At 37.4% G+C, this 24166-nt stretch overlaps 1 protein-coding gene across 10 annotated transcripts in view; it reads left to right on the top strand.

Moving 5' to 3' along the window:
- The window catches only part of MBD5 (methyl-CpG binding domain protein 5), a 148124-nt gene that overhangs the window by 45305 nt on the left and 78653 nt on the right, over positions 1 to 24166 (top strand). For 5 of the 10 annotated variants that reach the window (XM_049815118.1, XM_049815222.1, XM_049815136.1 and 2 more), the window contains exon 2: positions 6410 to 6507. The exons of 1 other annotated variant lie outside the window; for it this stretch is intronic. The gene's annotated coding sequence lies outside the window, so the exon portion shown is untranslated. 4 more of the 10 variants (XM_049815157.1, XM_049815127.1, XM_049815146.1 and 1 more) reach the window with 4 other exon arrangements.

Below are 24166 nucleotides of genomic sequence, written 5' to 3' on the forward strand. Positions count from 1 at the left end.
TTTCCTGGTTTGTGTTTTCTCTCTGATAAACTAAGAGTTTAAACCCAACGTTCTTCATTTTCCTATGTCTGCGGATGGTATAGATACTGGTCGGGCAGCCTGACTCAAAGACCAGCTGAGATGTGAAATAAATTGATGCAAAAGCTTCTGCATACTCAGTTGAATGAGTCATAACTTCTGTACTCACGTAAAGCGTTCTAGCTTTAAGGGCGTGCTCTACTATTAAGGTAGTATCAAAGAGGTGAGAATAAGAAAGAAAAGGGTCGATGCTGGATTCGCGTGTTAGTGAATGATGTGGCAGAGTATAATGCGCGGTGGGGACTGAAGTAGGGCAGCACGCTTCCCTAGTTGTTTGGTTGATAGGGGATTTGGGGGGAGGTTTAGGGGGGGGTTTTATGTGTTTGTTTTGTTTTTTCTCTTTTGGTTTGTTCTACCCATTATGTAGGCTCAAGTATAGTTTTAGTTTCCCAAGATGTACAGCCTAAAGTCCTATGATGCTACAGAAGGTGGTTGCACGTTAGACAATCTCCATGGAGAATTTTGCTTTTGCTAATTGTAGAAGAAGTTACAGTGCTCAGCTTTAAAGAGAGATTAGCTGCTAAATAAGTATTTAGAAGTAACCTAGAAAGGAAGGAAATGTAGATATTCATGTCTGGAAGAGAAATGGGATCTCTTTATCATGTAGTTTGTGTCTCATTGAGGGATGGCTTTTTGTTCCAGAAATATTGGTTTGTTTGTCAGAACTTTTAATAGTACTGGGATTTTGACTATATTAAAAAAATAAAGTATCAGTTCTCTATGTATATAGAGAAAATACATATTTGTATTTTGTATATGCTTAAAAATTTAATATTTATATGTATGCACATACGGTTTAGACTTAAACATTGCAGAAAATAGATATATATAAGCAAGTATCTGTTACAGAAACAATGCCCAAATTGAAGCAGTCCCACACCACAGCGTTTTGCCCTGAGGACTGCAGTGCGCTGCGTTGCCAAGTCCCGCTTTGCTCGGTGCAATGACGGGGAAGTTTCGTTAATGACGCGGGCCCAAGTGCTGCTGGAGAATGCTTGAAAACTGCAAAGACTGGCCTTTACCAGCTTACTGGTGATAAAATTAGTGAGGCTTTCATACTTTTAGCTAAAATGTCGTCTTTTTTTTCTAATGCTAATTAGAAAATTCCGTTATATTGGTGTCAATAAAATGGTAAATAACAGTTAAAAGCAAGATGAAAATTTTTCTTAGAACAATATTGGAGCAGTCCTCTGTCATGTGATCTCATTAGTTCTTGCTTCCTCGTCTGACAAAAACAAGGCAGACCTGGTTTGTTTATTTCTTGCTTAAAACTATAAATTTTAAAAAATATTCAGGCTGCCTTTTCTGCATTATTGTGGAACCAAAAAAAAAACCATGTGCTTTTTCCTCCTAATTCTTTTCCAGTGGTAGCCTTTGCAAGTGAGTTGAATCATCTTGTGGATTCTAAAATCGGAGGAGGATGTAACCTTGTTAAGGATCGCGGTGTGTTTTGTGCAGTGCTTATTCCTGTTGCTTTCTTCCTCTTCCAATATGCAGATCAGGTGTGATCACCAGTATGTGACGTACATGTGTGTTTGTGGGCGTTAAATTAGAAAGCTGGAAAACAAAGATCTCTTCGTCTTTTCCAAATTAACTAGTCCTTTACATCTGTCACTAAAAAAACATCTAGAAAAGACTTACAGTTACCCTTGTGTAGCTGTATGCAGATATTCTATTATGTGTACTAAAATTTCTCACGTTTTCTGGGTACATTTATCTTGGTGTGAAATAATCTTCATGCGACTGTAAGGGTTTTTTTCTCACAACTAAGAAAAACATACCTCCCAGAGGCAAATGACTGATGGAGATTGCAAAGGCTTTGTAGTATTTCTGTGCTAGTGCCTCTCACATATATTCCCTTATCTAAAAGAAGGTGGTCTGAGATTTTGCACCTGTCCAAGCTAATGGATTTCTTCTAATACCTAAACATCTATATGAAGCTGGGGCATGTTTTTCACCCATGTGATTTGAAGTAACACATGTAACTTCATCAAAGTTACTTTTGATTTATGCCTGTGCAGAAGCTGGCTCTTTCAAGAACCTTATTTGCTGAAACTAATGCAAATATTTAATTCCTGAGGTTAGAGTGCCTTTTGTTTGCATTTGTGATATTCTAATTAAAAGCAACCCCCCTGTGTGGGGTGGATGTGGACAGTTACCACGACTCGCGGACAAGCGAGGTTTCGCCATCGGAGCTCTGGACCGGCCCAGAGACTCATCTAAAGAAATGCGGTCATGGGGTCAGGGTGGTCTATGCTGTATCATTTTCTGCATTCGAGTTATTTTTGTAAAATGTTTGAACAATACTTTGTGCCAATAATAGTGGAAAATCTACCTTATCCCAAATAATACAAAAATAGAGTAGAAGAGCTATTTACAGGGGGAACAAATGGAAGGCTAATGACATTAGAAAAACATATTGATGTTTTTGCATAGCTATGCAATAAAATATTTAGGTTAAAAATAAATCTGATGGTTTTAAGTCTTAGTAGCACCCACGTGCATAAAAAATAGTGTCTAAACCAAATTTATTGGTTTTCCCCAATGATTTTTGAGCATTTACTTTAAATGATTATTGTCATGTGTTCAGACAGTTTAGCTTCTTCAAAGTTGCTGTTTAGGAATAAATTAACAAAAATATATTTGGGATTTAGAAAGTTTTGTATCTCAGAAGATACTGAATGTTGAGTTGTATCTAAATAAATGTTTTGTCCCCAGTCCAGGAAGAAATAAAAAAAAAAAAAAAAAAATCAAAACAGATTCTTACATTTGAGCAGAGACATATGTTTTGTGGGTTGGCACCAGACTAGGATGCAGAATCTTGTAGAACCAACTCTTCATACTCTAGGATATTTAGAGGAACAACATTCAAAACAAGGTGCTAGAGAATTTTATAAAAAAGGGGGGGGGGGGGGGGAATATAGATTTTCTTTAAGACAGAAAATGTCTGTTTTGAGTCCCTTCATGACTGTCCCTTTATTTCTAGTGCTCTGTAACTGTGTCTTTTGTGTCAGTGTCAAATGACATAACGGTATCAGATATTGTAAATAAGATAAAGTGTTATTAGAAAGAAAATGTTTTAATTTCGTTGATAAATTCACATTAATTGAAGATGAGATCATAGTGACTCCTTCTGGCTGTTAGGATGATGATCTTAAAATCATACGAAGGAAAAATGACAAAGTGCTTGGGTGCCGTTCAGCAAAACAAACAGGTCCCAAGAGGTTTAGAAGATTCCCCTGAAACACGTGGTTTAACACAAAAACTTTTTCCCTGTGATGTGATGCTCAAACTCCTTCGAGAAGGCTTAAAGATTTTGAGAACAAAATTAATGATACCCTCACAGTTACTGCAGTTGTTATGTGTGAGAGAAAGATTATTAAATTTGATCAGCAATAACATCTGCAATGGGAACAAAGTTTAAATATCTGGATTTCGGTTGTGCAGTTCAGTGCCGACAAAAAAAGAAAATACCATCTATTAACACAAAAGGCAAAGTGAGAATGATTTACTTGTCAGGCAAAAAAAAATATTTTTTCAGTGGCACTTAAAAAATCTGGGGACTTTTGGGTATGATTCAACTTCTTAAGAAAATTGAGTGCTAAGTTTGAAGGGCAATTGATAGAAAGCCTCAATATCAAATTACGTGCAGAAAGTCGCTTTGGGGAAAACAAGTCACAGACTCTGAAACACTTTGAAGAATAATTGTTTAAAATGGCACAATGAAATGTTGCATTCATTTCCCCGTAGTTGCTCTGTATTATGTGTTCTCCCTTAAAAAAACCCCATTTTTTCCTCCAGTTTTCAGTGCATCTTCAATTTGAAGATCTCCCTGTCAGCAGGTGTGCTTTCTGGTTTGTAACCACTGATAAGTATCTTCCATGCTGAACTTATTCAACAAATCTGTTGATGGATTTTGCTTTGGCTTCCGTTACCAGTTTGCTCTTCTGACTTTATTGGTTTGGCGTACAAAACAAGTCAAGTACAGCCAAAGCCAAGCATAGCGAACAAAAGAAGCCTAGGTCATGACTGCACAAGATGCAGACCTGTTGAATTAAAAGTAATTGTTTTGGGTTTAATGTTCGCACGGCATACCTTAATGCGGCAACATTTGGTATCTTAGATCGGGTTGTTTAGTGACTCGGAGCAGCTTATCAGCAGAACTTGTTGTTCGCCTGTTTCTTTCACAGACTGCTTCTGGGCACTTCAAGGTATTTCGTTAGATTATTGGAAACTTTTTTCCATTACTCTCCTGCCCCTCAACCCTGTCTTGAACCATATCTGAAAATGCAGTGGCAGTCCGCTGGGGCAGCGTCACTTTCGGTGCGTACACAGCAGCTTTTTAATACTTTAATAGGGTCATTTTGTATCTGGAATTTTTTCCCCATACCAATCCATCAACTCTGTTTGGCAAGCATCAAGGCACAGTGTACGTCCAATTTCTTTTTCAGATTTTTCATTAGAAAAGGAGAGTTAGCATAATCATGGTATAGCCTATGCAATTTTATTTCCGAGACTGATCTGACAGTTATCTTCTGTCTCTACAAGGATTCTAAATTTTTGGAAGCACTAGAAAGAGCAGAGAATATCCATTTAAGTATTCAATAACTTGCTGTTTTGTGGAAGAAGTTGATTTGAAAGGCGTTTATTCTCAGATGATGGACGTCGGGGGGCTTTGGATTGATTTCAGAAGAAAGAAACGTAGACGATTCAGCTTTATCATAAAACTGAGATGAAATAACTTTTTGCATTGATATAGGCAAACTGCAGCAACTTTAGTGTTTTTGGTATTACAGGCATTTAACTATTATTTAAGCAGCAATTAATTGTCCACAAAGCCTGCTAAGTAATCTGGTGATCTGATCACCTTTCCCATGTGTCCTGACTGCTGGCAATTGGATGTCCCAGGCCTGCAAGTAAATAAATGAGTAAATAGATAAATCATGTTCTAAAAAAAATGTACATTCAAGACAAATTAGTTGCTTGTATTAACCCAAGTTGGATTGCTGCTGTGGTTGTACACTGTCAAGAGGCAGCAAAAGGTTTTCCTTTGCTCAGAGGTGGATTCCTCCGTAATCCGAGAAAGTCTAAACCGAGGGGAAAATTGTTTACAAGACGGAAGCTGTTTGACTTGATTAGTCTTCTGGTTAATTGCATCTGTTGCTAAATGAGGACTGAAAGATTTAAAAAGTATTGCAACATATGTTAGGTTATATGGGTACCGGCGGGGCTTAATTTTGTATATCCCATCGAGCATGTACATAAGGGTTGGTTATACTGACTTAAGCCCGTTATCAAACTTTGTCTTGTGTTACACAGCTATGCTTTGAGGTGCCTTCATTAAGGAAATGTTCTGCAGAGCAGAGAATATCAGGACGTTCTGGACATCAGGAGACACCTTTTTACTGCGCGGGTGGTTGACCGCTGGACCGGGCTGCCCAGAGAGGCTGTGGAGTCTCCAGGCGTGGAGATGTTTAGAGTCCAACTGGCCACGGTCCTGGGCCACCAGCTCTGGGTGGCCCTGCTTGATCAGGTGGGGTGGGCCAAATCGTCTCCAGAGGTCCCAGGCAACCTCAACTACTCTGTGGAAATTTTATCGTGGTTATCGTAGACAAGTGGTTTGTTTTCCAATGAAAGAAGTTGAGACCTGAAAAAAAAAATATTGTAGCTATTTGGCGTTTTAGTACAAGTTGATTCCAAAGAAAGTACATGCATAGACTAGTGCATTTGATGCTGACCTTACCATAAGCATAGTAATTTTTTTAAAAAATTCATCTTTTCATAATTACACTATTGAAATATGAAAACAGCACTAAGAAATTATACTGTATAGTTGTACTGTTGAAATTTATGTGGGTTTTTTTAAACATAACTGGCATTTTTAGGGACATTGTTTTAAAGTTACCTTTAAGTTGACTTTTCAAAGTTTAGGGAGGTAGTTTAACTTTTCATAATCTATTAGTGCTTAGAATATAACGCATTTCAATACTAATTTGTAATTTTATTTGTCTTTTCTAATCTTTAATTCTTGGGATGATTACTGCTGTTGTTATTTTGGTATGATGACAGTGAATTTCCCAAGTTTGAGGTATTTAGTCGTAACAATTATTCTGCATTAGTATATTTATATGCCTCAAGTAGATAAATGCCTTCCCATGTAATGGCTCTGGTGCTTCTCTTTGTTTTTAACAGCAGCTAATAAATTCATGTATTGTATGAAATGCACAATTTTACTTTGTGCCTTCTCAGTAAATAAATAATTTTTTTAAAAATCCTCAGTCTAGTTGCAACTAACCTGGCTTACGTACTGCTTTGTGGTGTTTTTCTTCAGATCCTTATTGACGATGGTGGTCATTGGAGGCATAAATATTGAAGAATATATCATTTACAGACAAGATCTTTGAAATCTGTTTCCTTCAGACAGCAAAGGTAAATAAAATAATCTATATTATGCATTTGTATATAAGCAATAAGTTAGATCGTTTTTGACCTCAAAAATAACCAAAATTGAACAGCAGCTGAAGTTCAGGAGCCTGACTACACTACCAGAAGTTTTAACTTTTTTTAGTAAGTTTATTTATCCTACTAATGTGAAAAATAAGCTATGTGGAAGGAGCTTGGTTTCTTTTCCTTCTTTTAGTTACAAGAATATGAGTCCTTGGGTCCTTTTTTTCTGCAATTAATGCTATTCCTTATTCTTCCTTTCTCACAAGTTTTTCGAACTACAGATCATTTGCAATATCCGTGCGTGATACTGATGAGAACCAGGAATACCTTATATGTTAAAATCTGAAGAGTAGTTGGGCATGGGGATTGCTACCCAAAAAGACAAAAGTTATGTGGAAAAGAAATAAACAGCCAGCAACACGCAAAGTAAAATAGTGGTCAGTCTCTTGAAGATTTCTACAGAAGTTTAGAAATGTGACTTCTTTTTAATTAAGTATTAGAGACACAAATCTGATATGCACTCCGCTTGTGTTATATATTTTGAATGTGTGGGCTTTTGATCAAAATAAATGTTAGATATTTGGGAGAGTTTTGTTTGTGTATTATTTTTTCTGTTTTGAAACTAAGTATATAAAACACTCTAGGTAATATGGGAAGAATTTTTTCTGTTATGGAAATAGAGCTAATTTTCCCACTCATTATCTGCTGTTAATTTAATGTGTGGCAATATCTGAAATTTAGTGATGATTATATGGCAGTAGATTTTTGGTTAGCTGTACAGCTCATCTATGAGCAAACCAATTAAGACATAATTTCAGAATATAATTGAACTCCTAATGGGGCACTTTAATTCACTAGAAACTTTCATATTTGCTTTGCTTTGTTTTAGTAGATAGGTCCAAAATGAGGGTACAGCTTCATTTTTGAACTTCTGAATACAGCAACTTCATCTGAGACTTGTGAAAATGAAGCATGTAAAATGCTGTTGAATAAGAGGATGGATACGTTCACGAATAAGCTACTTAGTTCTCAAATCTGAACTTTGGATAGCTCTCCTTAGCTGTTTATTTGAAGAATAAGGCTTGCTGTGTTAGGATGCCGTGGCCCTATTGACAGTCTTTTCACCTGAAGCGCAACACCATGTGATGCAACACAGTGAAAACTGATCTACTTAGTACAAAGTTTGTTCCCTGTTTGTAACTAATTTGCTTCCTTTAGGCATGTCTGGGCAGCCTTGATGTGCTGGGAAAGGGCTCATTTTGCAGATCTTTGTAACTGATTTTTCAAGCAGCGTGAATAGAAAATTCTTGGAACCTCATACTTAGCCCAGAACCAGCCTGATGGAGCATCCAGGCTGGGACACACAGGGTCGGAGATCTGTCTCACTTCTGTGTTACCAAAATGGAGTACCTCATTTACGTAGTGTTTGCAATGCATTTCTGGTTTACTGCCCCTTCAGTTTCTTTTTATGTAAGTCAGAATGAAACTCCCTTTTTACTTTCTTGAGGTTTTTTTCAGCCCAAGTTTAACTGCAAGGGCACTAAAGTGTTATGTTACTCATGCGTATCACCATATGCAGTGGACGCTGGCTAACGCAGCCCTGGTTCCATTGGGTTTTGCATCATTCTAGATTTTCTCAGCTCCCAGGTGATGCTGCAAGAGAACAGCAGGTGGGAAAGAGTTAAAAAGTACAGCATGCATAACTGACTTACATGACCTAAAATAAGGAAACAACCAGTAGCTGTTTATTAGAGCAAAGCACAAATTAAGAAAAAAATGAAGGCAGTTCTCATCTTTTTTCTTCTTTTTTTTCCTTTTTTTTTTTTTTTTTTTTTTTTGACCCCCAGAATGGAAGACCTTTTTCATTTAAAAGATAAACACTACTCAGCTGAGAGAGGTAATTTCTACCTCTGCCATGTTGAGGTTAAATTTTTGTGTTTGTTTTGTTGTTACTGTTTCCTTCAAGGATAGACCTTTACGTACGGTTTTGTTCTAAAATGGGGACCTGAAACGTTTGGTAAAGGAAAACCAAACGTTTTGGGGGAATAATTATCAAAGTTTGCATTTGGGTTAAGAAGAAACATTTTTTTGTATATGAAAAACTGGGACAGGGAAAATATTTCTTTCTGTAAAGTTAATGTTTTACTGGTTATTTCCTTAAAGTTTTCATACGTACATGTGGATAAACCTCAGAATGCTTCTACGAAATCCAAAAAAACACTTAGCTCTCATTCTCAGCATCTTAGCTTTTATTTTGTATTCCTTTGTCTGCCGATAATAAAATGTTCACAGCTGTATAGGTATGTGGAGACACTGTTTCTATTCCATTTGATCTATTTTTAAATGCAGGGGCTTTTTGTATTTAATACGCATTACTGTGCTTGCAGTCTAATACTTCAAACCTTAGTGACCTTGGTTCACCCACTTGTACCTTGTACATTATGATGCAGTCTTTAATTATACGATAGCATGCTATTTTTCTCCATAGAAGGAAATCTTTGCAATAAATAGATGGCATTTAATCAGTATGGAGCTATCTAGTATTTTTAATTGTTCGGTGTGTGGTTCCAGATCTTCTGTACTATATAATTTTCAAATGTCACTCTGCGGATAGAATTAGGAATTTGCCTTTATGCTTTACTGTACCTTTTAGCAACAAGTTTTCTCTAAGACTTTCTGGCAAAATGCAATCTCTGAAGCCCAGCTTATTTTGCAGAAACATTTTCAGTTCCAGGAGTTTCCCTTGCCAGCTCTTTTGATGGACTGCTGGGGTTTGTATACTTTTACAGTAGTAGCAGAACTGGAGTGCTCCCTCTATGAAGATTCTTTCAAGCCAGAAAAGCAAGAGCAGCGATCCTCCATGAAAAGCACGGGAATTGAAAGGATTGTTGGCCTAGGCATCTTTTTTTGAAGTCATGATTTCATTCTTCTTGGTTCTTAGTTTCCCATTCAGCTTTTCTTACTTGTATCCTAGTTCCTTGTATGTCTCGTGTCCTGCATCTCTGTTTTCATTCTCCCTCATCCAAGTAGTTCTAATGTTAGCCAGTTTCTATTTCAAGTTCATTATCCATTCTCACACGGTACCAGTCTTCCCTCATTTCACTTGCTTTCCAGAATTATTGTTCTCTTCTGGCTCCAGATTTGCTCCTGTTTTTCTCAGGGTGAGTCTGCACAGATGGGTCTTGAAGGTTGCACATCTTTCTACCCATGTTCTGAGTCAGCTGATGCAAGTCAACTTCAGTACAACAGCCCCGTAGCTACTTCAGCGTGTCTGTGAAGGGCTACGGAGGAGCTAAGTCTGCCTCTGCTGTGCTAAGAAGGTTACACACAACCGTAATGCAAAGATCAGCCGTCTGCCAAATGGCATCCTTGCTGTAGTGCGTATATACATGGAAATTTTGCATTTCCAAAACGGTATGTTTCAAAAAGCTTTAAATTGTGTGTTGGAAACCAGTTTGGAATTTACAGTTATTTTTAATACGCATATAGCACTTTTAGCATGAACACTGTGGAGTTTCCTTATCCGTAAACTGAGATGGCGCTTCTTGATTTGTATTATTTATTTCAGCATGTGAAAGAAACCAGAACAATACATTACAAGTCCTCATAATATTTTGTCTTGTTAGTCACTTAGAAGGGTGCAAAAATATATCGGAGAAATATTGCATGAATAAAACAGAAAACTGGTTATGCAGACTTAAGGAGGATAAGTGAGGTTTACATCTGTTTCTTGTACTTTGTCTTTTTAAACAGTACATGGAAAATTCTAGTAGCTAGATAGTATTTTTATATTGTGTGATAAAATGATAGACTTGTTTAGTCCCCTGTGCCATCTCCAACTGCAAGCCATGTAGTCGCCGAGAACTTTCTGAACTGCTTAATTCTGGGACTCATGATATATCGCAGCACAAAATTGGGCCTCTCACTATCCAAACTTCAGGATTTATAAGGCTGTTTAATTATACTGAAGTATATAACGTATGACTTGGCGCTGCATACACAGTTCTTCTCTAAATAGTTTGTCTTAGAACTGTGTCGTTACTAATGTTTTGATTGTAGTTATTCTAAGACAGAGAAGGAGCAGCGTCGTGTTGCATCATTTTTCTCCCTAAAGCAGTCTGCAGTCCAGATTGATGGACAATTTTTCCTGAATTGTCATTAAACCAAGGAGCCCAATTGTCTTTTCTGAAGCCCTGATGTTTTTCTGAGGACAGTCAATTTTCTGTCTCATCTTTTAATATGAAAAGGTTGGGGGTTTGTGAAATTCCAAGTTACTTTCACTAATACAAGATGTAAACTAATTCTACCTTCTTACATTTAATAAAGGGAAACCTACTTAATTTGAAAGTTACTTTACAGGAAGTATTTGAAGGATTTTGGAAAAAAAAAAAAGATATTCCTATAATATTGCTCCACAATATGACTACTTTTAGGTCCATTTTAGAGCCAAATTTTAGAGTATATTTCAGATATGGTAGATTTGATAGGTCATTCTCTGCCTTAGGTGGAAATTTTGTACCTCTTCTACCATGTTTTTCACATTTCACCAGAGCAAGAAATTTATTTTCAATGGTCCCCATTTCTTTTCTAGCTGGTCCTTCTGAAACAATTTTCAAATAAAATATGGGCTGCTGTTTTGAGCCTTTTCTGGAAGCAGATACTGTAAATAGATATTGGAAAATACAAGGGCTTTCCATTTTGAAAAATTGGAACAGCAGGCACCCTGAACAAAAGTAAATAGTCCCAACACTTTTTTATTGTGACCAAATTAATCAAGCTCAGTGGTTTAATTGTAATTTCAAAGTTAAATATTTAAGTAATGCAAAAATTTCTGACACTGCAGTGCATCTCTCTCCTTAAAGTTAGTAACATCACATCAAAACTGTTAAAATTCATCTCTTTAATATATAATTTTCCTTAGCGAAGCTAGACATCCACGCACGCAGCTTCTGAATTAGTTGCCTAAGGGTTGGCTTCATACAACCACAGTAACCTGGATATCTCCAGAAAGTTTTGGGTTTTTTTATTATTTCAGTCCGTGATGTTAGAAAGTTTTACAAATATCTGTCCTTATGTTTTCCTGTAATACATCGAGAAATTTCTGTGAAGTAAAAACCACATCATCTTTGTCTTTCCTTAGAGCTATGGATTTAAAATAACAGATGATAGAGTTTGTGTCATTATTTTTTAATTACACAAAATATTGAAAGGAAGAATGTAGTATCTAAGATAAATTGGTTTATTCTTTTCTGTTGTAACACAAAACCAAATTCAGATCTTTGATTTTTGTTTTCATAATTCCTTCTGAAAAAACAGTGCTCTGCAAAGAAGCTCAAGGGTAGCAAATTTAAAATCTAGCTGTTAACGAAAACCTAAGAAACCATTGTTTTTCTTTACATGAAGGTGGTCTGAAAGGTTGTGGAGGTGGGGATTTTTTTCCCGTTTTGCTATTTAATTTTGTTTTATTTTCCCCTTACTATAAATTCACATCCTTGGGGGCCCACTATCATGATGAAAATCTATTGGAAAGTGAAAATGCAAAAAAAAGAGAGATGTCTGTGCTGTGTTTCATCAGCCAGTGGTTGGTTTGAGTAACTGGCACTGGCGATTCTGACCAGTGGGTGCTGGTCCCAGATACAGGTGTCCCCACCCTGGCCACGTTGGCCTGGGTCCTCATTTCTGTCCTCATTATAATGTGCAGGGAGAGGGCGCAGGAGCTTTTCTTTTGGCTCTGTGTTGAGCTGTTTGCAGTTGGTTCCACTTAAGCAAGAGTTTGGTTCTCTAAAGGGACTGGTGGGAAGGGATGAACTCTTAGCACTCCCACGGCTTTGCATACAGCCCTGGTTTGAAGTCGGCATGTTCAGCTTGGGTCATCAGCATTTATCCCCAGCCGATCTGGCCTTGTACCACCAGGAGCTGCAGTTTATATATTCTAAGTATAGCCACAACAGCTTTCCTACAGTGGGAAATAAGAGCTTTGAAATTAAACTAATTCTTGCTTTTGTTGGTTTATCTTTAAACAAGGCATCATCATTTTTCAGGTTCTTAACTGGTCTCTGTTGGCATATCTCTACTGAAGGGAGACGGTACCCCAGTTAGTTTCTGCTGATCCAGCTCAGTAAATCTCAAACATCTTGGTCTCTTCTCCTAGAAGGATCCCAGTTCAGTGAAACACTTTTGAGTTAAAACCAGTGATGCTTTTAAATTCAAGCTCACACAAAGTTTCTGAAGAAAAAAGCCACTCTTCCTCTGAAAACCTGTGGTGATATTCCAGAGCTGAAAACAGAATGTTTATTTTTATTTTTTACCACATTCCTGAAAAATATTAATGAGCCAAGATTTTCACCAAGATGGTTCAGTAATTGCCACAGTTGGCTTTAACTTAGTCTCCCAAACTACGATTACATCACTTCAAAGGATTCATTAAATTTCTTTTGGGTTTTATCCGTAGTGTGTGAAAGCTTATAGGTACCAATATGAGAGGGGGGGGGGGGCAAAAATACTTAAACTTAGGAAAAAGATAGGTGAACTAAACTTTCCATTTGGAAGCTATCATGAAAAGTTAAAATACCTCATCTTTTTTCATCAGCTTCATCCATCTGTTGAGTCCTTAATACAGGAACCAAAACTATGTAGGACATAGATCCCAGCGTGACTTTTCCAAAGTAACTGTAATATATTTGAAATGCGTGTTGTTTAGATGTTAGAAAACAAGCTGTTATTATTTTTATACTGTTGATGCATAAATGGAAATGTTCATTGTTGAATTTTATGTATGATTTGATCATAGTTTATGAGAAGGTAGCTTCATGACAGAATTCTCACTTAATTGCCGTTCTGACAAAGGAAACGGGAAATGGAGAAGGAAACCTGGCCAGAGGTGCACCATCAGTAAAAGCAGAAGAACAAAAACTGTGTAATTTATATTACATGTATTACAATGTATATAATTTAACCTCACCTAGATAATTCTAACACTTTTTTTTTTTTTTTGCTTATGCTACTAATTCTTGCTTGGAAGTTTCATACATTTCCTACTGTAGACATTTATATTGGTTCAGGTATATATCTTTTTGCTTTAATTTTCTTTTTATCTCAAGCATAGTTTAAGTATTTGAGTGACAGCGAGTGACATTTTCATAGGATAGATTCTGTAGGCAAATGAACAGTTGACAGTAGGCATAATGGCAGCCTGGAATAGTCTGACATGTAGGTGTTCTGACTGGAAGATACTCATTGTGTTGAATGAAGTTCTCATGTAGTAGCTTTCCATTTATATTGTATTCTCATAGTATAGAATTAAATATAAACCCATGACATATGCTTCAGATGGTTTTTTAACACAATTTCATCACTTGAAGGAAGAAAGGGTATTACATAGTCTGAAAGGAAATTCAACAGGCTTTAGTCCAAGTCCTTGGCTTTTGTGTTCTGTAGATGGGAGATGTCTTCCAAAGTGGATAAAACCACTGTATGTTCCCATACAACATCTCTGTAATTAGATAAGAACAACACAGAATAAATGTCTTGGGGTTTTTTTTTGGGGGGGTGGGGGGGTGGAAAGTAAAAGGGAGCGCTTGGTCGTTAATTGCATGCCAACTTTTGGCCTCTCTATGGACTTACAAACCCCAAATATTCATATTCAAGCAATCTTGGTAAAGTTATTGAGTACCTTCTGTGTAGTATGAAATTTCACAGCTGTAGAAAGTTAGAAAACTTTATCTGATTAAAGTTTAATGATAGTGTTTCCGTTGACTTGCAGAAGATTAGGTAACTGCTGCTAGCTGAAAAACATGATGAATTCAACATTAACTTAGATTATACTAGTATATTATTTTGGCTGTATGGAAGATTGATCGGTAGATCATTTTACTCAAATATCATTCTAACTCTTATAATACCATTTAAAATGTAAAAATCTTAGTAAACTGTCTTTAACTGTTACATCAAGAGAAATCTATGCATATGCCTTGATCAGGTTAATACTTATTAAAATTGGTTGTGATCTTTGGAAAACAATTATTTGGAACCAGTGATGCTAGAGAAAAGCACTGCTGTTCCCGTAAAGGGGCATTTTCAAGCACACTGCAAATTCATTCATATTTTGAAACTGCAAAACATGTGTCTTCCCGTGTAGCAAGTTATCAATTTGCTGATTTAGATGATATTACTTAAAAAATGCCACATTACTAATATTTAGCTGATTTTGCCATCTGTCATGAATAATATTAAGACTGTGGCTAGCCCTGATACCTTATCTGCATATCTGAAATCCTGTAAAAACCAGCTGGTTTACAGTGTCAAAGATTGAGAAGAGTAAAAACTGAGCCAGGCACCTTCCTCAGCATGATGGTATAAAATTGAGTGGTTACTACCAAATGTGTTTCTATAGTTCAGTTGGTTTTGTCTGTTTACTTTGTACTTAAAAGACTTCTTTCTAATATCTTTTCAGTGGAAATTATTATGAAGTAGTAGTACATACATAAAACCAATGATTTTCATTATTTTTCTTAAATCGGGTTTTGTTGATGATCTACAATTTGAAGTACATTTCAAATCTCTAAAAACAGGTACGCTATTTCAAATGACACAACAAATTCACTTTTTGCCTACGTGTTTCAGATGGTGGGAGTACCATCCTAAACACGCCTGTTTTTACTTAGTCCATTTTCTTAAAAAAAGAAGAGCCTTGTCTTCATAGCATGAGCAGAATATTGACGTTTTGTTTTGGCAACACAAAATACCTTGAGAAATGGTGGCTTTCTTGCCCTCCTAGGACGTAAGAAAGATCTTTCTAGGTTCTTGTTAGCAAAATGGATCACTGCTTTAGCATGATCACCTGGTACGTTTCCCAAAAAGCTTGTCATTCCCAGTTCTACTGAGGTTAAATGTCCACTGTAACAACTGGGGGGGACTCTGTCATTCAGCTGTAAGATACGATGTTCTGAAATCCTCTCTTTCATGTGAGAGGACAAGGCACTGGTTTGACACAGATGTTTCCGAATGAGGTTCGATGCTCTCGGATTAGATTATCACGATTGTCCCACATAAACATCTAAAATTACGCATTCTGTATGAATACTTTTGATTCGGGCTATAGGAATGCAAAGCTAAAATTCCATCTGAGACAGTAAAAGATGGTTTATAATTACAAATGCACCAGCCCAGCTGCAGGGAGAGGAGGCAGGGAACAAGCTGAGGAGACTGAAGCGGCGAGGTCCAGAGCTGCAGACCACACACCGCATCAGATGGTGCTTGTTTGGGATGCGGGGCGAGGAGGGACAAGCTGCATTTCGCATAGCTGCCACCTGTTTCCCTGGTGAAGCAGACTCTGAACACATGCTTAATGCACAAAGTTATGTTTAAGTATTTTTGCAAAAGAGTGAAGTGCAGCTGATCAATGATAAAATGCTTTCAAACTAGAAATACTTGTTGTAAAAGCATATCTTTGAGCAAAGCTGGGAGTGGTGGTGCCTTCAGTTGAACATGGATTCTTTAGTTGTGTCCTCCACCTATACATCTACTCTGCTTGTTTTACTTTCCTGCCCAAGAAGGATCTTTTTTTTTTTTCTTTTTTCTAGGCATCTAAGGGAGAGTAAGGCAATTTAAAAACCCAAAGGTCAGAAGAGACCACAGTGCCTGTTTTCTGGCTTCATTCAGCATGCAGGCTATCACTTTTCACAGAACCTGGATTAAAACTCGCCTATTTGAAAGCTACCTGATCTTGTTTCAAAGCCTGGAAGTGATAGTGAGCTCACCATTTCACCTAGAAAACTGTTTCCATATTTAATTACCTATAATAGTAAGAAATTGCATTTTATATAGAATTAATACTGTTCTACCTTTCATCTGGAAGGACTTAATATTTTCTGTTTGTTTATATGTACTAAATCTTTCATAATTTTGTTGCTTATAGTGTGGTATATTCTTCATCTCCCTTGGCTCTACGCATGCTTTAGCATTTTCTTGCACTATTTGCAAAAAGAAAAAGTTACGCCAATTGGGAAAAGTTTGTGAAGGCCATTTATGTGAAGATGATCTGCCATACAGCATGCTAAGAAACACAGCCTAGCATACTTTTGCTATGGCTCTCTAGCATAAAATTGATACATAGCATACTAAGTTTGCAGCTATACTACTGACATGCCTTATTGCTTTACCCCCTAAATTGCTGATAAAAACAATGTGGTGGATGTTAAATAGAATTTAGAGATTTTTTGGAGGCTGAAACATTTATTAAGGCTAGTGCTGCCCCAAATATATAGTTAAACACAAAATTCTGTGATATGGAAAAATTACACTGCTGTATATTTAGCGCCTAAACTCCAGGTACTGACTTTCTGCAGAATCCCTCAGTGCTCTGTGACCGGCACGATCTGTCCTTTCACATTATGGAGCTCTGCTGGTGGAGCAGCTAAAGCCGTAAGTGACTTCTGGGTTTGGGTCAGGGGGATTACATTTTTGACTGGAAGGAAAGAAGGGTCTGACTTACTCCTCCATGATCAATTCCTAAATCCAGAACTAAGTATATAAGAAGCTAAAACCAGTTTAGCCCTTCAGCCTGGGAACTGAACTTGCTGGCAAGTGGGCTGAAGGGAAGGGAGGCAAGGAGAGGTTTCAGGGGCTATAGGTTCTTCCTTAGGTGTTGGAATAGCAGCACTGTGTTCCTTAGAGTAAGTTTTAGCTTAGATTCAAGTTAATATAATATTTATGATAATGGGATGTTTTCACTGGAAAGGCGGGGTGCAGGGGAACAAACCATAGTGTACAAAGTATCTACTGGACAGACACAACAGTAAATTACTTGTTTAGGTGGAAATAGAAGTTTATAAAACATGAGTCTAGGATTGAACTATATGTTTTAGCATTGAACTAAATATGGTTATTTAGCATTGATTAAAAGGCAATTTTAAAGCACGCAGACTTGAGGATACAGTCATTGTTCATATGCAATTACTGAAGTCTGAGTTAGGTCCTGGCTCTGTGGAAATTGATGGCAGAACTGAAAAAACATTTCAGGTACGTTCACAAAGTGCAGCGCTGTATTGATTGGAGTGTGTTTCGTTGCTACATTCTGGATGGGCATCTCATTTGAAACACCTGGCCCTTCTTCTGGATTTGACACATTTAGGTGTTTTTGCAGCACATTTTGTAATATGAGCTCTAGGCTAGAGATTTCGTATCAGTTCAATTTTTTTCTTATCTATCCTTGAACTGATCTAGTATTTTGTCCCATCTAAAAACTGTTCATTGACAACATTAAGCAACACTGTCTGAATGCTGAAGCCATCTCTGTTCTTCATTTCCTTGATTCTTTTGCTCTAATAAAAGGAAAAAAAATAAAAGATTTCGCAGGAGTATTGAAAATGTTTCTAAAGAGGTTCTCCTGTGAAGATTTTTCTAGAGAAATTAAACATGGAATTTTTTTTTTTTTGTAGTTTTTTCTGCAATTTGGTGATTTAAGTTCAAGAAATTCCTAGATTCAGGGTTTGGCCAACAAATATAAATGGCGGGGTAACCTCTGACACATCCGGATTTGTCCCAGTCTATGTTGAATGTGTTCGTTGTGTGCTCCTCAGAGTTCCCTCTTCTGTGTCTGCTGAAGAAGAGCTCTCCAGAAATTGGTGTCTGACCATGCAGTTGCCGACGTGGGATCTTTAAAGACTGCACAGACAATCCTTTGCCCCTGGGTACTTCAGGTGCACGTTTTCAGATAGGTTTCACTTGCCTGGCTTCATGCACTGCTCCCTCCTGAGCAGTCGCCCCTATGGAGGCAGCATACCCTGAGCTTGTCCTTGTCCACTGCAGTTCAAGGCTTGACAGTAAAACAAAATACAGAAGTATTTCTGGAAGCTCAAAGCAGAGAACGCTGACTTAATACTTTCAAGAATTGGAAGCAAAAGAGTACAATAAAAACCCAAACCTAATAATCTGTGCTTCTAAAGAAAATATGCTAAAATAGCTAAAAACGTGCTACACCTTCAAGGCAGTCTTTGAACACTAGAAGAACTTGCATTTTATCTAATATTCACTCACCTCACCCTCAGATACATGATCTTGGTGTAGTTTCAAATGCAAATGTTGGTGATCTCTAGAGCCTGTATGCTTTTTACCTTTGTCATTTCATAACTCCGTAATAAGGAATGGTAGGGCTAGCTGTCTACCTAATTAGGTTGATTTAAGTTTTTAACAGTCAGCTTTCAATAGATTTAACATATGATATCTTTGGATGTATTTTGACAGAAGTACAAGATTTAAGGCCTTTGGCCAGTCCTTTTTCAGGAATCAAGCTGTCTTTTCATCTGTTGTTGTTTCAGTGGTTCATGCGCATGAGTCCAAAAACGGCTTTAGAGATTTGGGATGCAGGAGGAGAGCTTTCCTGCGTGTCTGTTAACTTACTCTGATCGGTTTTGGTGCCAAAAAAAAAAAAAAAAAAAAAATCCTGATGACTCACCAGGAGGAGGTTTCCATTCTGTGTGAAGTACTGTTTGGATGTTTCACTAGAGTGGTGGCGTATATAGCATCTGATAGTAGGACATCAACAGCTAGTGCTTTTATGATGGACGCTTATATGGTGTGGGCAGCAGTTCTCGATGCTTCAAGTCCCAGATTATGCCGAGGCTTTTGACAGAAACTGCGTGTTTCCATTGTGCAATATATCAGTGTGGATCCAGGAGAAGATAAAACGTGACTAAATCAGTTTGGGAAAACTTGTGCTTGGGAAAACTTTTAAACACTTGTTAGGTGTTTAAAAAAAATACCAGGATTTACAGCATTCCAAAGAATGCTTTCAAAAGAAGCTTAATAAGCTAATAACTTCACCCTGGTAAAGGTAGGGTACCTCAAGAGTTGGGTATCCGTAGGTCATGCATGGGACAATCGGAGAGGCAGGAGGAAGCATCACACCTGGGCTGCCAGACTCAGTGATACCTGCCCAGTAGTAACAGCACATGGTGAGTTTTGTATAATATATGTGATGCTAAAGCAAGGTAATTACCGATGACTAAGTTAGAAGTAATAGACTTTCAGCTCGTCTTCCACAGTTTGAAGAATTGTTTCCTGCGCTAAGGGAGATGGGGCTGGCAGCAGGGAGAGCAGGAGGAGATGGAATGAGCACTTACTAAGGAGGTAGAGAAATCTGATGTATTACTCAGGCACTTAAAAAATATTTTACCTTAGCATCATACGCTGTCAGTTCTAGTTGCTTTCATAATTTCATCCTGCTTTCTCATTTTGTAAACTATTTACGCTTCAAATGTTTCTGTTGAAATAAAATTAACATTCCAGAAAGCTATCTGGTAACTGTTAGCATGCACCTGAACAGCAGTATCACATTTTACGCAAAAAATGGAAGAATATGTTTAGCATTGCTGTTAAACAAAATGATACCAAAAATAAATTGGATGCCTGTTCCTTTCTGTACCTTCTGAAAAACAAAAACTAAGCTCAGAGTTGTGTTATATCCCTGGCACTTTATTAAATCCGAAAATATAACAGCTACTTGATAAAACAAAAAAAGGAAATTCAGAGAATGTATAAGTTGATAATTAGAAAACAAAAAAACCCCTCTGCTAAACAGCATCAAGTATCTGAAGTTGCACAGGCATGCAAAGAGCAGATAGTTTGTCCTCAATGTAGTCCCTTGGCTTTCTGTGTGCTCTGAGGTGTATGAAACTGCTGGGAAATACTGTCCATCCTCAGGGAGAGCCGTGAAGGAGAGATGTCTTTTTAGGGACTGGGAGAGTGGGGCGAGTCTTTGTATCCTGTGCTTATAGTTCAATCTCAAGATCGGGATTTGTCTGCAGAGATGATCTTGGGTGCAGCAGGCATCTGTGGTTTAACAGGACAAAAAGCTTGTCCCTCTCGTATCCAAAATATGTGCGTATCTTTTTACAGTACTCACAGTTCTTTCTCATAGGTTCACATGCTTCTCTTTCTTTCTTTCCTTTCTTTCCTTCCTTTTTTCTTTCTTTCCTTTCCTCTCTTTCGTTCTCTCTCTCATAATGTTCTATGAGCAGTATTCTTAAATCACTGTTCTTTGGCTAGATTTTTGGTTGGGCAAGGGTGCAGATCATTTGGTCTCAGCCATAAATTTGATCAGTACCTCATAGAATCATAGAATTGTTTAGGTTGGAAAAGACTTTTAAGATCACTGAGTCCAACCATAAACCTAACACTGCCAAGTCCACCACTAAATCATGTCCCAAAGTACCACATCTATCCATCTTTTCAATCCCTCCAGGGATGGTGACTCCACCACTTCGCTGGGGAGCTCTCGTAGTGCTTCTGCTTCGCCCCAGGGTGCTGGTGGCTGTAAAGGCTCGGACCTGAGCAGTGGTCTGAGCTGCCAGACTGGGGTGCTTGGGAAAGTGAAAAAAGTTTTGAAATCTTGCGTACTTTCTAGTTCAGGAAGCAGATAGACGGCTGTCCAGCCAGCCCCCAGAAAGAAACATTGTGCTTTGCCGTGGGGAAATCCTGGGGTATCTGTGCTTATGGTGTATGTGGGTTAGAGAGGAGAGGAGGCACACCACTTCTAGGAACTCCTGTTACATTTTTCCTTGATTTGAGAAAGTCACTTTAGTATATAGTGGAAAGAGAAAATTAGCCTTGCTCTAGGGTGCTGGAAATCAAACAGTTAATAGTACAAGAAGTCTTTATGGCTCTCTTGTAAATCTTGCTCAGTAAAAGGGAACATGGCAATTTTAAATCAGCTGTCCCAGGAAGTCAACACTGATTTTAAATGTGTGCAAACTGAAAACAGTCTATGCCAGAACTTCTTGTGCTAGTGCCAGCTAAAAAGAAGAAGGAAAAAAATCTAATTGATGGGTTTCAGAGTTGATAGTTGTGCTTAAGTGTTATGCCTGTAAATTAGTGAATAACTTTTCTGTTGATATAATAGTTATTGTATGTAAATATATAGTGCCGTTGCAATAATACAAAATACCTGAAGTCCTGAATTCCTTGCTAAGCTCTCAGTGTTGCAGTTACGAAAATACAACCCGATGCAATATATTGCCATTTGGCTTAACCCAAGATGATTCCATGAATGTCAAATAACATAATGCTAAAGATATTCAAAATTAATGCAAAACGTGAATATCAGTATGTGTGACCTCAACTACATAGTAGCATAATGTGTTAAATTATCTTGCTATAGTTCCAAAAAGCTTCATGGACTAGGTTTTTTAAAAGTGCTACTCTTTAACAGTGGGAAAGGAAAAAAAAAAAAAAAATGAAAAAATTCTACCTCTTTAGCTTTTTAGTTTACCTTAGCTTCTCGAAACTCCCATATCTCAAACTGTCTTTATAGGGTGACAGTCCCTGCCTGTGTCTGTAGTCATTTTGGGCAGAGAAAATGTTTGCTCTGAAGGTGAGTTAGATGTACTTCTTGGTATGAGAACACCTAGTTGCACATATGGCAGTCTCCAAGTTGTCTTCTATTGCTGATTGCACAAAACTTTGAAAGCAGACATTAAAATCTGCTTCTATTCCTTTTTATTGGTTTTATGTGTTAGTCTTCTCTACTGATAAGTGGCATCTGGAGAGCGTGCTGCAAAAATGCATTTCTATCAAACATATCAGCAAAATTAAAACAGAGATGCTAAATAGTCTGTAGTTGGTAAAGTTCAGGTCTGTGGGGTTCAGCTGAGAAGAATTTAGAAGACCAAGGTGAAATCTGACTGCATCAACAGACTTGTGCTCTTTAATACTTGTACATAAATTTTGTATTTTCAGCTTTGAGACTGGTGTTGCAAGGGCCCAGGCTACGATTCAGTGTGCAGTTGCAACGAATTTAGAGCTTGCTGTGGGATTTGTATATGGACTAAGACAACGAATAAAATTAAAAAAGCAGGAAGTTTAGTTAGGCTCTGTGCTGTCAAATTAACTCTGCCGAAAAATGACTTGGTTACATCGAGTGGGAAGAAATACTGATATAAAATATTTTGGTATGTGAGTATAACAATAGTTCTTGATGATAATATGAGGAATTCTAGGGTACAGTGTTATTTCTGTGCAGGTGAATTCGTATGTTCGGTATTTAATATTTCTTTGGAAGAATAAACCAAAAGTCTATTTAAAGAAAAACCTTGTTTTAAACTGCTCATTTTTATCTGCTGCCTAAAATACTTGAATTACAAACTTATGTGCTGAATCACAAACTTATTTTACGCTACAGTATTTAACATAGCGTGCTTAGTTGGGCTGACCTACAGTAGCTACAGACAAATGATTTGACTGTTTCCATTTACTACGGTTTTGTGTATGTTTTAGGATAAATTCTTACCCTGAGTAAACTTATGCTGCTTTGTAGCGAAGCCTGGTACGCAAGATGAGGATCTAGCTGCATGAGTAGATTCTTAATTTTGGTAGTTTAGCAGAGGACATGTTTATAGTTAAAAAAATAAATAATTCAGCAGACTGTATCTGGTTTGTGTTGACTATTTGGACCCCTACTTAAAAATTACTAGTGCAGTCATTCCACTTAGTAACAGCTAACTATGGCATACGTGAACTTTTACAGCATTACGACTTTTTTAGTAATGTTCATATTCTGTATTGTGGCTTGGTTGGGCATTTCACTTTATAACAAAACATTTGGCGGTTAATTTTAATAGTGCTTGTGTTGGCTTTTTGAAAGTACATCAGGCTTCCTTTCTAAATTGCTTCTGAAACTCTTGTTTTGTGTGTAAGGTGAGTCACTTTCCCTAGCATCAAAACTTTCGATGTGGTACGTGTTACTAGAAATATTCAAGAACATAACGCTCAAAAAGGTTGTAGCTACTGGAGTTGAGGAAAGACTTGAACACTGTTACTTGTACCTGCTAGTGCAAAATGTCAAGAAGAGTATACTGACATTTTCCCCAGCTAATATATTATGAGGCTACTAGAAACTTTGGATGATGCCATAGAGCAGAAAGCTCTTTTGACTGTTTTAAAATCTTATCACTAATGATTGGGGTGTTAAACTAGCCACATTAGGCACAGATCTCGGTTCACAGAGAATTAGAGGCATTCTTATCTGTTTTTCAGGCTATCTTGATATTATTAAGAAATAATTCTTGTTGCCCAAACTTTAAATATTTCCGTCTGTTCTCTGAAATTGAGCAGCAGCTAAAATAGGTATTTCCTAATGCACTAGTGCACATAGCCATTTTATATAATAGCTTATTTTTGTGTCTTCATGTATGACTGTGTTTTGTTGACATCTTCTTATGCTAAGATAAGACTGCAGGTCTTTAGTTCCTCAGGTGAAGTTCCTCAAGTGCTAATCCAAAGTGAGGCTGAAAGGAGAATTTTACATGGTTATTTTAGGTCCCAACTTTTGGTTAGGTGTGTTTGCCGCGAGTTTCCACATTCAAAAGTTCAAAAAAGCTGACTGAAAATATCTCCACTGACATAGCTACGTACTGCCATCCCACGTAAGACATTTTTAAAATCTAATCAAATTCTTTGTGTATGCAATTACTTTCAGCCATGAGTGCTTTTTGAAGGCAGCGCAACCATTCAGTTACTTTGTCAGGCATGCACCTGCTTGGTTTGAATCCGTTTGGAGTAGTTAAGAGCTCAAAAATAGTGAAATACAGGGGAGGCTGTCTCACGGAGCGTCGGCTTACGTGTGTTGTAAGGTAAGGAAGAAGTT

This window comes from Accipiter gentilis, chromosome 1 (genome assembly GCF_929443795.1).
Source record: "Accipiter gentilis chromosome 1, bAccGen1.1, whole genome shotgun sequence".
Classification (NCBI taxonomy): Eukaryota; Metazoa; Chordata; class Aves; order Accipitriformes; family Accipitridae; genus Astur; species Astur gentilis.